Source organism: Mus caroli, unplaced genomic scaffold (assembly GCF_978045245.1).
Source record: "Mus caroli unplaced genomic scaffold, Mus_caroli_1 scaffold_9, whole genome shotgun sequence".
Lineage (NCBI taxonomy): Eukaryota > Metazoa > Chordata > Mammalia > Rodentia > Muridae > Mus > Mus caroli.
Genome location: NW_028227264.1, coordinates 95,303,671 through 95,315,746, shown reverse-complemented (window position 1 = coordinate 95,315,746; position 12,076 = coordinate 95,303,671). Strand labels below are relative to the sequence as shown.

The window sequence follows — 12,076 nt, the reverse complement described above, 5'->3', positions numbered from 1 at the left end:
TACTTCCTGCTATTAATATCCTGTCTTTCTTCCTAGAAACACACAGTTCCTTCCGTCTCTCTTCAGATTTTTGAAAATGATTATTACTGAATTTACCTGCACACATGTGAACTTCCCCACTTGTAATTTTTAAGCCAGTCCTCTTCATACCAGCAGATGATTTTTTTTTCTGGGAGTTGAGAGGAGAGATGACAACAAACTGTATACACCAGACCCTCAATATATTGTATCCTTTCTGTAAACATAACATAAAGCCCACCCATCACTCCTACTTCATGTAGTAGGAGACCAAGGCTGATAGGCATTAAATGGCGTGCACAAAGCTACCTGGGTATTTAAGACTTTAACTCATTACTGACGTACCCCAAAATGTGCTACTTTTTACCTACAGCAAAAACAGAAGAGCGAGCTGTTCATGGACATTAAGTGTGAATTAGCTTCATTAGTTAATCCCTGGTCAATGAAATACGCAATGCACAGCTTGTCTACATCTCTGTCTGCTTCCTTCCACTGGGGAAATGGTACTCCAACAGTGTGCAGCTAACACAAGGTGAAGTTTGATTATGAACCACAATGACCGATTTTAGTCAAATGTCAGATGTCATCAAATCCACCAAAAGGCCCTTTTTAGTATCCTCTGTACAAGGCCAACAAAGCTGTAAGAAGAAAAAAAAATTACCTTTTAATTTTTTTTAATTTATTTTTTAATTAGGTATTTTCTTCATTTACATTTCAAATGCTATCCCAAAAGTCCCCCAGACCCTCCCCCCCGCCACTCCCCTACCCACCCACTCCCACTTCTTGGCCCTGGCATTCCCCCATTCTGAGGCATATAAAGTTTGCAAGACCAAGGGGCCTCTCTTCCCAATGATGGCTGACTAGGCCATCTTCTGCTACATATGCAGCTAGAGACACGAGCTCTGGGGGGTACTGGTTAGTTCATATTGTTGTTCTACCTATAGGGTTGCAGCTCCCCTCAGCTCCTTGGGTGCTTTCTCTAGCTCCTCCATTGGGGGCCCTGTGTTCCATCCAATAGCTGACTGTGAGCATTCACTTCTGTGTTTGCCAGGTCCCAGCATAGCCTCACAAGAGACAGCTATATCAGGGTCCTTTTTAATTTTTAATACAGGAATGGGCATGTGGCCTAGCAGGCCTTGGGTTTAATCACTAGTGCCACATAAACCAGGGGTGGTGGCTCCTGCCTGTAACCGTAGCACTCAAGATGTAGAATTGAGAGGACTGGAAGTTCATGTCATCCTTTGTTACCCAGTGAACTCAAAGCCAATCTGTGTTACTTGAGACTTGGTCTCAAAGGGAAAATAAAATGCTTCGAACTTTCCCCAGTCTTAGACATCTCTACTAAAAGTTACAGAATGCATGATTTCCTATTAATGCATCCAGATGGTACCAATTGCTAGTAATAGAAAACTCAAAGAAGCTTAGAAATGAGGCTTACTATCTTATATAGCAAGACATGTAGAAACAGGGAAGTCAGAGCTAGTGAACTGAGTATCTCTGTGATGTGACCAGGACATACAATTCTCATAGCTTGCCTCTCCATTCCCATGTACAATGGCTTGTCTTTTTCTTTTTCTTTTTCTTTTTCTTTTTCTTTTTCTTTTTCTTTTTCTTTTTCTTTTTCTTTTTCTTTTTCTTTTTCTTTTTCTTTTTCTTTTTTGGTTTTTGAGACAGGGTTTCTCAGTGTAGCCCTGGCTGTCCTGGAACTCATTCTGTAGACCAGGCTAGCCTCAAACTTAGAAATCAGCATGGCTTGTCTTTTTAAGGTAGGCCTTTGTAAAGACCCCATGATAGCTGCCCCAGACAGCACTCAGACCCAAACAATTAGATGGAAAAGGGATTTCTTGTCTTGGGAATTCTCCTAAGATAAAGCATCTATTATTCCAGGCCCAGCAAACAGTGGCCACCTGGGAACTCACACAGCATACAGAAATGCCAACAAACAAATAAACAACACAACAATAAAACAAAACAAAAAACATAAAAACAAAACAAACAAACAAAAAACCCAGTAAAAACAAAACCCCCAACTATGTAGCACATTTACACATTTGAAGTCTCTGCCTCTATCAGGAGGTCATTGTCCAAAGCAAACTCCACAGTAAAGCCTGCAGTTGAGGACAGGGAGCCACGTGAAGGGTACAGATTCTATGTTCATGCAGGGAGTCTGGAACTGGACTTGAGAAATCTAGCTTCTGCCTGTAGTTGTACTAGATAGAAACCTATGAGTGTGTCACCCTTAGGAACAGAATAAGGAATACTGGCCATCTTTCGTGATTTAGTGTTTTATCCATAGTGTGCGAGTGCATCTATTTCTTCCCTTTGGTTGTAAGCTACTTGAGTTCATGGACTGTATTTAATAATCTGCATCCCTTCAACATCCACTATCATATTCAGAAAAGAGTAGGAGCTAACATATCCAACATATTCTTACACAAAGCACAGATCAGCTGTGGATTTGTGGGTGTGTGGATCATCTCCCAATGACTTGAACCCAGTCTTCTGCCATCTTGTAGCACTTCTTTTTTTTTTTTTTTTTTTTTTGGTTTTTCGAGACAGGGTTTCCCTGTGTAGCCCTGGCTGTCCTGGAACTCACTTTGTAGACCAGGCTGGCCTCGAACTCAGAAATCCGCCTGCCTCTGCCTCCCAAGTGCTGGGATTAAAGGCGTGCGCCACCTTGTAGCACTTCTACCTCCAACTTGTGTCTGCACACAGGAGACGGGAGGTGATGCTGTGCTAGGTAAATCTCCTCTTTTCTGTGTAGTGATGGTGATAGGATTGTTAACTGAACAATCTGACCAAGGTACAAGGAAAGTCTCAGGGTTGGACAGGCAAAATATGACAGCAATCAGGCCTCAGTGATTGAGGTGTGCAAATGACAGATGCCCTGAATCATTTCAGTAAGAATTAGTAAAAACAGTCATTCATACCTCTAATCTCAGTGCTAAAGCAGGGGGATTGCTATGAGTTCAAAGCTAGCTTGGGCTTCATAACAAGACCTTGTCTCAAAAGAAAAAAAAAAAAAAAGTCCAGGAAGAATGATTGAATTTCTTAAAGAACAATGCTTTCTCTCTCTCTGATATTTATTTTGTTCTCTGTCTCTGTCTCTGTCTCTGTCTCTGTCTCTGTCTCTGTCTCTGTCTCTCTCTGTGTGTGTGTGTGTGTGTGTGTCCACAGAGGTTAGAGGAAGGTGCTAGTCCCCTGAAGCTGAGCAACAGGTAAGTTATAGTTATAAGACACTGACTTGGGTGCTGGGAATCAAACTAAGGTCCTCTGAGTAGGAGCAAGTTCTCTTAACTGTTAAACCATCCAGGTCCCACCAAAGACCTCTTGATGGGACAAGCAGAAATAAAAGAGGAACTTGGTTCTGTTGAAGCTTGGGCTTACTTTCTTTTTTTCCTCTCTATCTTAGCATCATAGTCTAATTAAAATGATGCTAACATAATGATGATGATGATGATGATGACGACAACAAATAAAATTCAACTAACAGAGAGAGAGAGAGAGAGAGGCTCTGAGAGAGAAACTGGGTCCCATGACATCATCAGTCCTGAAGCAGATCTCATATTATGTGGACCAACAAATATCATTTCAGAGTTGGCAGAGTCCGGTACTTACAACAACCAAGAGCCTGATACTGTTCCAATGTTATTGGGATGGATGGGATCACATGAGGGGACAAAACCTAGATGAGCCTGAGAGGAAACTGTAAGAATTAGAAGAGGAAGAGGCAGGTTTGTGTTAGTGGATTTTTTAACCCCAGATCACAACCAAGTCAGAAACAGAAGGTGATGTGTTGCATGGAAAAAAGCCTGTTGGCAAAGGATTGGTGAATATCTGAAACTGGGTGATAAGTACAAAGAGGGCTTTAGGCTTAGTAATATCTCTCTCTCTCTCTCTCTCTCTCTCTCTCTCTCTCTCTCTCTCTCTCTCTCTCTCTCTCTCTCTCTTCTCTTGTATCTTATTTTTAATCACCAAATTAAAATGCCCCTGCCTTAGCATATCATGGTATTGGCATTTGCAGAATAACCAGTACTGCAGAGTCATGACAGTCCAGACGGCCATGGTGTTCTGCCTTCTCTTGGCATCCAGTTTCTTGAAATGCTTGAATTCAGTACTTTAGCCTGAGATACACCAAATGCATATGAACTGTTTATAAATGTACAGAGCCCTGTGTGACTTGGCTGCTGAAAGACAGAAGCTGAGACAGTGTGTCTGTCCTCATGGATTCACTATAGATGAGACTGTCCTGTTGGCAGGTGCCCTTCAGGTGTCCCCTCCCCACTCCTGACAAGAGTCACTCTGACATCTCTGGTTCCAGAGGGATTGTTCTGGTTTGCAAAGTGACAGCAGGCTCTGCACTAAACTGATCATTTGAGCAAACCATACAAAGTCAGGAGCCACGGGATGATGAGTTTTACCAATAGGACCTGTGTGACAGCCAAATGGTGGCTCTGGGGAGGCTGCCAGACGTTGGCCAGCATCAGGGATGAGAGACGAGCAATCACAGGAGAGGGAGGGCAAGCTGCAGCTGCTGAGGCACAGACAACCTGAGAGGTCCCTGTGAAAGGGGACGTCTGTCCCGTCAGCTCCACACAAAAGGCAAAGCAGAGCGCTTCTTTACAACATGGGAAAGAAATGTGACTTCAAGTAGTGCTCTGGGTAGGCAGCCTATTGAGAAATAGGTGGTGCCTTCCCCTGGCCCGTGCTTTGAATAATTGACTAAATGTGGGTCAAGGGCTCTGCTGTGCTCTGCTCTATGGCCAGGCTGCCTGTGTTTAAAGGCCAGCTCCCCCATTTGCTTCTTCCTTGATTCACCACTGCCTGCTTACCCATAGAAGGGGGATGTCAACGGCCAAGCAGAAATGGACAACTACCCTATGCTTTCGTGTATGTAAGCAGCTCAGAATCTGCAAGGTCACAAAAAAGGGAAACAGAATAGAGGTTCCAGGGGCCAGGGAGTGGGACAGGAAATGAGGGGTGGTTGCTTAGTGAGCAGAAAGGTTTCTGCTTGGAACGTTGGCAAAGTGCTAGCAGTGAACAGTTGTGATGGCTGCGAAACAATACATGCTTAATACAGTGGATTATAAATGTTAAAATGGAAGCAGTTGTAAGCATTGTCATACATAGAGATACCTTTGTGACACACATGTGTGTATGTATATATATGTATGCACATATGTTTATATAGGTATACATAGGAACATATATGTATATACATATATGTCCACACACATATATATGTGTACATATATGTGAACACATATATGTATGTATATATGTATGCATGTGTATACATATATACATATATACACATGTATGTGTGCATACACATATGTTGTGTGTACATATATATCCATTTCTTTAAAATAAGATACTTTTCTACAAATCTAATGTTGAACAGAGTGATTATCTACAATATAATCAATGCTGTGTGACTTCGGTGTAGGACGTTAGAAAGCCAGTGGAAACTATTGGTCTTGGAATCCCCACTGAGGGTGGTGGAGGTGGAAGGATGGGGATGTCAGGAGACTGATAATGTTCTCTCCCTTCACTAAGGAGCTGCTTGTCTGATTGTGTGGACTTTTAGAATATGAGTTGATATATATATATTACCCTTCATTCTCCCACTAACCTGTGTGACTGTGATAATACTGTTCTACTTAGAGAGATGATGTTAGTGTCTAATGAGTTCAAGAGAGAACACTCTTAGACCTGGACCTGGACCAGACTGTCTCAGACCCTGGATCAACAGGAATTTCCAGGAGCAAACAGAGACAGTTTTATCTTAAGCAGATTTCCATGGTATAGATAGTTAAGTCATATTGACACAGGTGGTCTCGATTCTGAATCCAAATCTCTACGTTATGCTGATGGCAGATGTCATAGTGATTAAGATAGGAAGGCCTAATTTCTGCAGCTGCTATTAGGACTTCCGAGATCATGGTTCTGACACACATCAAGGACTAAATAGTCAGTGACCTAACAGCATTATCCCTGTTCATTTACTTTGAAAGGTAAGATGAAAGTAGGTAGAAAATCTCATGTCCCTCAACCTTTCAAAATTAGTCTTGGTAAATTATAGAGCAAAAGAAAAAGCTTCCCCCTGGGTAAATAACTCAGTAGCAGAGGACTTGCCTCCCATGCATGAGGCCCTGGGTCTAATGTCCAGTACTGGGAAGCAGGGAATACCAGTAAACCATGACTTCAGGCTTCCTGTGGTTCAGGAGCTGGTTGCTGCAGGAATTCACACTTACAAGGAAAGAGGGATTAAAAACTGAAAGTGCAGAGACCTCAATGCTTTGATCCTAACTGGCTGCTTGTTTACATTTCTTCAAGGACTCCTGAGTAGCTTCTCTAAGCCGCACATCTTAGGAAGACAAATCTCTCACACATGCAGAGATTTGAAAAGATGGTGTATGATAGGGGAACACAACACTTGATGGAGACTCGGGGGAGCCTGTTTATTCACTATGTGTGCTGCTGGTTTAATTAGCAAAGATTTTTTCATAAGAAGAAGCTAAACCTGTCCGGTCTCTGCACAAGCTCCATGGACGTGCTTGAACAGTGTCTGACCTGACTCTTATATAATAATGAGTGTAAGACAAGAAGTTGGATAGGTGTGGCCTAGCCCTTACCTAAGGATCTTAGACCGAATCATATCATCTCTCTGAATCTCTTTCTGAAAAAAAAATTTTTTAGAGAATTTGGCTCATGGATTGATCTCAAGGCACTATGCTCAGAAAAATTTTTAAAAAAAAATTACTATTACCCTGAGGAATGGAAGGTGTTGTGGCTATGCTTTCCATGGCTGTGACAGAGCATCTGACACAAACAATGTCAGAGAGGGAAGATCTATTGTGGCTCATGGATTCTGGGGTGTTAGTCCATTCTTGTGGGAAGGCACAGCAAAGCAGAGGAACTCACAATGTGGTGGCCAGGAAGGAGAGATGAGGTGGTGGTGGTGGTGGTGGTGTGTGTGTGAGAGAGAGACAGACAGACAGAGACAAACAGACAGATAGACAGAGACAGACAGACAGACAAACAGACAGAGACTGCCTATGCCTGCACTAATTGACTTCCCCTTTCATTCCATCTGAGTACCCAGCCTATTCTTTGACAATTTCATACCAGTTAGACTGCGCTTTTAAAGATGTCATAGCGTGTCAACTCCAAGACGGCTGTGGTCTTGGCAAACACACAGTAGATGTATGCACTTACCCAATGAGTGAAATAATGAAGACAGACAGACATTCATTATTTATTGCCTCAATTGACCTGAACATTTACATTATTATACTATTTCCAACTGGTTGAGTTGTTAAAAGGCTTTCCTAAGCAGATGGAGTTCCATCTCTTCACTTGTTTAGAATCACAAACATTTCTCTCTCTCTCTCTCTCTCTCTCTCTCTCTCTCTCTCTCTCTCTCTCTCTCTCTCTCTCTCTCTCTCTCTTGGCATCATTTTCGAGTGCATACACAGGTCTTCTTACTTGAGTTGTAACCAGCCTACCATTTTCTGGCTATGTGTTCTTGACCATCTATGCAAGAATTTTATCATGCTTTTAGTTCAAACTTGGATACTTTAATGACTTGATATTAAAGAATGTAAGACAAGAAGTTGGATAGAGGTGTGGCCTAGCCCTTACCTAAGGATCTTAGACCGAATCATATCATCTCTCTGAACCTCTTTCTGAAAAAATTTTTTTTTAGAGATTTTGGCTCCTGGATTGATCTCAAGGCACTATGCTCAGAAGGACTTTGACAAGAGAGTCCAGAGGTGAGGTCCAAATCCAACAGAAGTTGTTTGTAGTTTTCACAGCAAATCACCTATCACCATGCATCAGGAAAGTGAGCAGCCTCACAAAGCAGGCGCTTCACTCCCAGGTTAGTGGCAAGCACACAGCTAATCAAATGCAAAAGGTGTTCTGTAAACCACACAGCGCTAAACAGATCACCATTATTTTAAATTTTTCATTTAGTTTAATTGTATGCTGTCCATTTATTCTCCTACCTTTTTCCACAAATATTTATGCTTCTGTGGGTAGAACCTATGGGTTGACACCAAATTATGAGAGAGTTTTGGGGGCATTAAGACTATCTATTATATATAACATTTTCCCTGAGTTAAAGACCTATAGATTTTCGATTTGTTCTTGAGCCGTCCTCTGAATTCTTTGACTCAAGAAATAGGAAAGTCTTAAGAGGGCATTGGATCCCATTACAGATGGCTGTGAGCCACCATGTGGTTGCTAGGAATTGAACTCAGGACCTCTGGTAGAGCAGTCAGTGTTCTTAACTGCTGAGCCATCTCTCCAGCCCTAATTCATGTATTTCTTTTTCTCTGTACCCTGGGTATACGTTTTCAAATGGCTCTAATATGGAAGAGTAGTTACCGTGCTCTCCAAACTGCTTGTGACTTGTAAACATTGTGTCTGTAGCCAGTTATTGCAAACATTCTGCACATTGAACTGATGCGAAGCACCCCAAGAATATCGACTGTCTTCTTAAGGATTCTCTGATTCTCACCCAGGGAAGACCTGGGAATACACAAGGAATCAGTGTAAATGTGAGAGACCCTCCCTACATCTACTCTTGGCTTTTTGGAAGAAGAGGGAGGGTTGGGTAACCCTTTCTAGATAAGTTTTGTTGTTGTTGGTTTTTTGTTTGTTTGTTTGTTTTTAAGATTTATTTATTGACTATATGTAAGTACACTGTAGCTGTCTTCAGACAGTCCAGAAGAGGGAGTCAGATCTCGTTACGGATGGTTGTGAGCCACCATGTGGTTGCTGGGATTTGAACTCCGGACCTTTGGAAGAGCAGTCGGGTGCTCTTACCCACTGAGCCATCTCACCAGCCCCTCTAGATAAGTTTTAGGAGTTACACATTCTTCATACATTCTGAGCCGACTGTGGTCTGAGGGCCCAAGGCCGTTTGCAACACAGTTTTAATGACTGACATTACTCCTGTGATTACTTCCACCTAATAAAAACTCCCACTGGCTCCATATCACTGGCTTTCAGTTGCACAGTGCTCCAGACTCCAGTGAGCCACAGAGCATCTGCTCTTTGCCAACAACATTATTCATCAAAGAAGGATAAAAAAAAAATCATAGCAACACCCAGCTTGTCACAGAGGATAATGGCTTTGGGGAAGTTGTAGCTTCAGCTCAGCCTGGGTCTTTTAAAGATGCTGACAGCCCCCCACCCCCGTCCACAATGTATTTCATAAGAGAGAAAATGGAACACATGCTGAACGGAATTTTCACAGCAATGAAATTCTCAAAGCTGGGAATCCATAGTTAAAAATATATTACCCCCTAAGAGCAAAACACAGTAAACGTTAATATAATTGCTGCTTCAGCTCTTCTTCCTTCCTTCCTTCCTTCCTTCCTTCCTTCCTTCCTTCCTTCCTTCCTTTCTCTTCCTTTCTTCCTTTCTTCCTTTCTTTCTTTCTTTCTTTCTTTCTTTCTTTCTTTCTTTCTTTCTCTCTTTCTTTCATTTTTGAGAGAGATGTAAAGACTGCATTTAAATTCTTCATTTAGGAAGAGAAGGAGGAAGAGGAGGAGGAGAAAGAGAAGAGGAGGAGGAGGAGGGCATGGGGAGATGGTTCAACAGCACAGACTGTTCTTACTGAGGTCCTGGGTTCAATTCCCAGCATCCGTGTCAGATGCTTCACAATAGCCTGTAATTCTAGCTCTAGGGCGATCCAAGCACCTCTGGCTTCTACTGGCACCTGTGCTCGAAATCTTCCACACAATTACACAAACACACAATTTTAAAAATAATAAAAATAAACCTAAACAAGAAAAAATAAATAAACCCTCCCTTTATATTTTTTCAGGGACTCAGTGAAAGGGACAAAAACGAACTAGGGCGACTTCTTTCCACCCCTGCCCCACTGATCCCCAATGCCTTACAGTAGAGGTGTTCCACCTCTGTTTCCTTCAGAATGAAAAGAGGCCCCCAGCTGTGAAATGGATTGCGCTCTTCAACTCTGCAGCTGGAACAGAAGCCAGTCGTTTAGAGAAAACTTGTCAAGAACTTTGCCTCTCTCCTTGGCAGCTTCTTGTTCCTCCTCAGCTTACTGATTCCATTTAACAAAAGACTCAACACACCCCAATTTAAGTGTGAGTGTCAGTGTGCATGTTACCCATTGGAGGTGACCTGAGCCTGTGAGGGAAAATTCCAGAAACTCACTTATTTACAATTCTTTATAGCCTTAAGCAAATATCAGAACCATGGCAAATAGTCTTTGGGCATGGGTATGTGTATCTATTTATTTAAATTTGTTTTGTTTTAAAGATCTTACTTTGTTTTGGGTTGTTGTTGTGTTGTGTTGGTTTGGTTAGCTTTTGGTTTTTAGAGACAGGGTTTCTCTATGTATCCCTGGCTGTTCTGGAACTCAATCTGTAAACCAGGCTGGCCTTGAACTCGAAGATCCACCTGCCTCTGCTTCCCAAGAGCTTAAAGGTGTGTGCCACCACCTCACAGGGCCCTGAACTCACTGTGTGGCTTGGGCTAGTTTTAAATGCAAGATCCTCTTGCCTCTACCTTCCAAGTTTGGGGACTATAAGTGTGTTTCATCTCCACACCTGGATGGCTATATGTCACCAATGAACAAGCAAATTCAGTCTGCAGCTGGCCATTTCTGAATGCAGAGTTGTGACTGCGGGGGCACTTGCTTTTTGCACTTCAACTTAAATGCACATTTCTGATTCAACAAAAATACTAGAAAAAGACCTTAAGCTGGTGGTAAAGAGGATCCACATTACTAGTTAATATGTACTAAGATATGAGATGCCTATGTACTAAGGTATCATCGATCACAAAACAGACCATGATTTAATCAAGAAAAACACTCGTTAAGCCATGACACCATGCATTCTCATTAGAAATTTTTCTTTCTTTCTATGCTCAACTTAAGTGATACAACGACTTATTGAAATAGCACAGAGCCACAGTATGAGCACCCAGATTGCACATGCCCAGCAATGACAGCTCCCACATGACAGGAGCTTGACGCCAGAAGCCTAGGATGGATCCTGACCTCAGAGATGCTCATCTGTAAACAGTGGGTGAAATATGATGTCAGTTTGCTTCCTATGGGCCCCTCTAGAGATCTGCTAACCTGACATCTGCTGCAGCCCAAGTGACCGATCAGATCCTGTCCTGGGAGCTTTCTCTTCCTTGGCCTTCCATCCCTGGTGCTCCACAATGGTCCTCCCAGCCCTGATTGTGTGGCAGCCTCTCCTGAACTAAAGGAGCAGTGGCCTCTGATGAAATCCTTTCCTTACCCTAAGATTCCTTGTTTTCCATACTCTCTTCTATTTGCTCTGGCAACTTTGCTTCTACTGTTATTATTGATACATATGTATATAGCCTATGTAATGTATATGCAATACATTTCTTGATTAAATAACATTAACCCTGTTGGGTTTTTTTTTTCCAAAAGATTTATATATTGATGTTGAGGGTGGAGAGGTTACTTCTAATTTGTCTGTTTTAAATTGTGCTGCCATGTATGTAACATAAAATATACCATTTTAACCACTTTTTAGAGCAGAATATTTTGTGGTGGTATGCTCCTGATGCAATACATCTCACTTTTTGGGTGAATTTTTAAATATAACTGATTATTACTGTTCCCTGCCTCCAGAAGGATTTAGAGGCCTTTGGTGATTTGGGGTAGAAAAGGATTGTTCTACAAAGTGCTAGTTCAAAGCGCATCCCTTTCCCAAGTCCAGGAAGCCACAGAAGCACAGCTTTTCTATTAGCCTGCCTCTAAAACATCTCTTTGTTTCTTCTGTTACAGCCATACAGCAAGAGCAAAGAGAACCCTGCCCCTTGCAGTCTTTTAACAAAACGGTTTATGTTCCCCACTGACTCCAAATTGTGCAGCCATCTCTCCCACCCTTCCTTTTATTTACAATGCTGCTAAGTACAGATAATAATCTTTACTTGTCCTAAGTATTTTGGAGAAGGAACCAAAAATCTCTAAGAAAATAATTTTTACTATGTCTTAAATCTTGAAATAATATATTTAACCATGAGAAGTGTA

General features: G+C 42.0%; 2 long non-coding RNA genes across 3 annotated transcripts in view; one reads left to right on the top strand and one right to left on the bottom strand.

Annotated features, from left to right (window-relative positions):
• The window catches only part of LOC147002720 (uncharacterized), a 46,290-nt gene that overhangs the window by 26,129 nt on the left and 8,085 nt on the right, over positions 1-12,076 (bottom strand). The window lies entirely within an intron of this gene.
• Positions 4,770-11,363, top strand: LOC147002721 (uncharacterized). Of its 2 annotated transcripts, none has more exons than XR_015048545.1 (3): positions 4,770-4,908; positions 7,730-7,796; positions 10,943-11,363. It is a non-coding gene; the product is annotated as an uncharacterized LOC147002721 (long non-coding RNA). The 2 variants fall into 2 exon arrangements; XR_015048544.1 differs by having other exon boundaries at positions 7,730-7,903.